A 4,924-nucleotide genomic window follows, 5' to 3' on the forward strand; every position below is an offset into this window, starting at 1 on the left:
CGCCACCGGGGGGGGCCGGGAGTGGCGGAGGCTATGACCGCCCCGCCCTCGGCCCCTCCTCCGGCCACCCCGCGCCACGGAGGGGACCTCGGCCGTGGCGATGGAAGCGCGCGTCCCCGCCAGGGCTCGTCCCCGCCTGCCCCCTCTGGGGCTCCGGGAGGGGTGCCGGCCGGGAGTAAGACCCCTCGACCGAGGTCTTCCTGCGGAACGTCCCCTCTTGTTCCCATGGGCTAGGGTCCCAGCGGCTTCCAGGCTGCGCCCACGCGTGCGCGGGGCTGTCACCCCTGGCGCGTGCTCTCCGGCCGGAGCGTGGGTGTCTCTTAGGGAGACGGCTGCTCTGGGGTAGTCACCAGGCTCCGGGGAGGCTGGATGGCGTCTGCCCCCAGGAGCCTCCTGGCCGCGCGCGCGCGTCAGCCCCCTCGGCGGTGCTGCGCGCCGATGAGTGTGGCCACGCGAGAAGGACGCGATGTTGGAGCTGGCCGGAGTCGGGCAGTGGCCTTGGGCGAGGGGAGGAGACATTCCGGGCAGTGAATAGAACACTCTGTCATCCTTCGAGAGGACCAGCAGGTAGCAGGCCTGGAGGCCCCAAGTGAGCAGTGGGCAGCAAGGCAGATGGGTCTTTAAAGGGTCGTTAACATCTTATGTGTCAGTTTCCAGCACTCCTGAATTGCTCCCTCACGATTTGTCTTCAGTGGCTCAAAAGCTTCTGAAGAGTGGAAGCACCACTGAGCCCGTTAACAGGGTACCTGCCCAGAGGTGGAGTTCAGTAAATACTCCGTGAATCAGTGATCAGGGGATGGCAGGCTTGCAGCACAGGCCTTTAGCGACAGGGAGGGCGGAGCTGGCTGGTTTCTTCTAGAGTGCAAAGCCCCCCGAGCTGTGGAGTTACTGGATCAAAACCTGGCCAGAGAGCAGAGGCGAGCGGCAGGGAGGTTAATGCCTGCAGTTTTAGTGAACTGCCTGGTTTCCCACACTAGTCTGCTCTTGCTTCCAGAAATTTGCACTCGCCTCCCCCCACCCCGCCACTCCCCCCATCACTTGGTACACCGCACAAATCTTTCACATCTCCACTTACGCACTTCCAAGAGAACCCCTTGTCGTAGCCACACGTTGGGGTGACATGAATTACATACCCCCAGTATTCCCTCCCAGCATTCTACTTACCTGTTTCTTGCATTGACTGCTCTGGCTGATGAATGGGTTCTCTTCATTTGCAAAATGCCCCCATTAAGATGGGAAGCTGCTGGAAGCTGGAGGTTGGGGATGTCTCATCCAGTCCATCATTGTGTACTCCTGGTACAATGAATATTTAATGAATGAGTGAACAGGTTGCAGATTTATGAAATCGAATCCATAAAACTCAGTTGCCAATTGGATATGAAGGAGGGGAGGGAGGGAGTGAGGAATCTTGGGAGACCTCCAGGTTTTGTAGCATAAGAAGCTGTGTGAGTGATGGCTCCACTGGCCAGATAGGAAGAGGAGGGACAGGTTTGAGGAAAATGGCCAAATGATGACTTGTATCTAAGATAATAGAGTCCAGAAGCCAGAATTGCAGCTCTGATTCTCCAGGGATGTGGGCAGTAGATGGGAGTGTTCTCTGCAAATCGCAGGGCCAGCGCTGAAGCACAGGTAATTGCTTGTCACGTGTAAACCATAGCTGAAGTCTTTTGGTTTTTCTTGTTCATGAATGGAAAGTTCCGCTCCATGCTCTAACCTTTGGGGGGAGGTGGATTCTTCTGTTTCTATTCATTTCTATCCTTAGGTCACGGGTCACTGTCTCTTTCTCTGCCCTCCCTATAAAATCCAAGAATGACATAGCTATATAGCACATATATGTCTGGTTCTCTCTCTCTCTCTCTCTCTCTCTCTCTCTCTCTCTCTCTCTCTCTCTCTCTCTCTCTCTCTCTCTCTCTCTCTCTCTGTGTGTGTGTGTGTGTGTGTGTGTGTGTGTGTGTCTAATTCTTAGAATGGTAGCAGTCTTGATCCCCCTCCTCTTTTGAGTTAGGATCCACTGGAGAGGTCTCCATCTCTTACCCAAATGACCCACCCTTTGTCCTCTTGGGTGAAAAGGACGAAGAACTCACTGAGGTCTGTAATTTAGTCTCTGTGAGGCCCAGTCCCATGATTATCACTTTCTGGTATGTGACCTTGGACAAGTAATTAGTCTCTGCGAAATGGTTTTGTTATACTTAAGAAAAAGATTGGCTTTAAAAAAAGAGTGGCTCCTACTTTAGAAGGAGCAAGTAAAGAATTCCGTTTGTATGGTTTTATTTAGTACCTGGCATATAAATGCTGGGTAAATGCTTAATGTTAGGCATTGCCTATTAGCTCACCTGGTCTCTCATTTGTTCATGTAATAAATATTGAGCCTCCTGGGTGCTTAAAGGCTAGAAACATCAGGCATAGTATATACATCACTCCTAGCTTGTAGGATGGCAAAGCACTAAGCAAGCAAGTTGGAGCCTTCTGAATATCGTGATAAAGCTAGCATAGAATAGTGGTACCACACGTCCTTATTTTTACCAGGAAGAGGGTACTTTCACAATAATCTTGGAAACTAAAATGTGTCAAAGTACTTCCAACATGACAATGTTGGGTCCCAGCCCTAGCCTTATCAGTTACATTTTTGTTTTGTTTTGTTTTGTTTTGTGACAGAGTCCAGGCTGGTCTGGAACTCTTGAGCTCAACAGAGCCTCTTGCTTCAATCTTCCCAGTTGCTGTGGCAGCAAACCCGGTTCTGCACCCTCAGCGTCAAAGCCTCGGTGTCAAAGCCTCGTTTTTGTTCCGATGTTTGCTCGACTCCAGCACAGAATGGACCCCCCACAAGGGTGCGGGCGGCGGCGAAATTTAATTAGGTTGACACAGTAACATTCACTTCGGGGGGATACATTTGGAACAGCTGGGGAATATTGGAGACACACTGTTGCCAGGCATTGTAATTTTCTTTCCAAGGCTTCTAGGTGACGTCAAGACACAGGCAGGGCTGAGAAATATAGATCTAAACTAATCCCGCAATCCCTTTTTCTCTTGCAGAAAGATAGGCATGACCATGTGATCTGCTCTTGGCCAATAGGAAGTTTTTGTAGAGCCAGAGCTAGTTAAAGAGAATATTTCTGGAAAAGGACCACCTATAGGCTAGATGAAACACTTTGTCGCAGTTTGAAGTAACCCCTTCCTCGCTGGGCACTGTTTATTTTGTGTAGGAACGTGGGTAAATACCGTAGTCATCTTAATAAGAGGGAATTTGTCACTGTTACTGATGCTCTGAGTCTGAGATAGCCCATAGATTTGCTGTCCTGTGTCATTAATGTGTTGTTAAACTTAGATTCCCCAAATTAACAAGACTTCTTGCTGTGTAGCATAATATACCCCAGAGCAGCTAAAAACATCCTGACCACATCTCTTGTGCAGGTTTAAAGTTAACGATCTTTACATCTAGCGTATCTGTGCAGCCAATTATGGTAATGTGAGGCAGGCCTTCAGTAATAAGCGTGTGCTTTTCTGTGACCGTGCAGACAAAATTGATGGAGTGGAATAGAGGAAAACTAATGACCCATTTATGGTGTGTGTTCAGTCAGAATGTGTGTTTTATTCTGGAAACAAGCTTCAAGGCCCCAAGGATCTAACTCAGATGGTAAAATGCTTATGCAGTCTATGGGAAACTCTGTTTTTACCTCAGCATGGTCTAAATCAGGTACGGGGGCTCACACAAGTAAGCCCAGCATTTGGGAGGTAGAACAGGAAGATCAGGAGTTCATCATCATCCCTAAATATATAGCAAGTTAGAGGTCAGTCTGGAATACATGACATGGGCTGTGGCAGAGGGAGTGGGGGGGCAGGGGACACCCAAAAAGGAATCCTAGACCGATCCATTTATAAATCTAAGAATCATAGGAAAAGGAACCTCAGTTGAGAATGAGACTTCAATGAGACACCCCCACCCCTATTTCCCTCCCACTCCTACCCCACCCTGGTCTCACATAGGCCAAGCTGACTTGGCAAGGATGATCGCCTCTATCGGTCTGGACTGTGGATATGTCTGTGGGGGCACTGACTTGATTAATGATTGATGTAAGAAGGCCCAGCCCACTCTGAGCAGTGTTATCCACGGGCCAGAGGGCCTAGGCTGTATCAGAAAGGTAGCTGAGCAAGCCAGTATAACAACATTTCTTCATGGGCTCTGCTTCACTTTTTGTTCCTACCTTAGCTTCCCCAGATGATTAACTATATAAACTGTAAGCCAAACAAACTCCTTGCTTCTCAAGTTGCTTTTAGCCATGGTGTTTATCACAGCAAAAGGAAAAGTAAATAGGACAAAATCAGTACCAGCAATGTTCTGTGCTGAACCTGACCATGTTGGCCTCACGAGGGATTGTGGAAGGATTTTGAAGCTTTGTTGCTCAAAAAGGCTGTTGAATACTGAGGACTTCGCGATCTTGGAAGATAGGGATGCTGAGAGAGGTTCAGAAAACTGGAGACTTGGCTTGTGAAGTTTCAAAGGGAAGCAAAATCCATCAGAGCCATTTGTGTGATATCGTGGGTTAAGAATCTGTAGAAGTAAAACCTTCTGGAACATTTTTTTGGAACAATTGAAGCTAGTTATCAGTGACTGGAAAATCAGCTGTGATTAACAATAGACAGCCTCATTCAGCACTCACAGGGCCTGTCTGCGTTCAACCTAGACGAGGCCCCAGCACCGAGAGGAGGAAGCAGACACTGCTCCCACCCCTAACGAAGAAGCTATCTGCAGTTGACACCTCTTGCAAAGGAAAATTAGTTTTCTCCACTAGTATCTAATTATACTTAAGGGTAGACCTCATGCCCATCAGTTGAGGACCAACACCAATAAGAAAATAACAAATTCAATGTTATTTTAGTAGACTTTTTGGTCTCATATTGCTTTGTTTAGGGATTTTGGGGGGGG

The sequence above is a fragment of the Arvicola amphibius genome, chromosome X, assembly GCF_903992535.2.
Source record: "Arvicola amphibius chromosome X, mArvAmp1.2, whole genome shotgun sequence".
NCBI lineage: Eukaryota > Metazoa > Chordata > Mammalia > Rodentia > Cricetidae > Arvicola > Arvicola amphibius.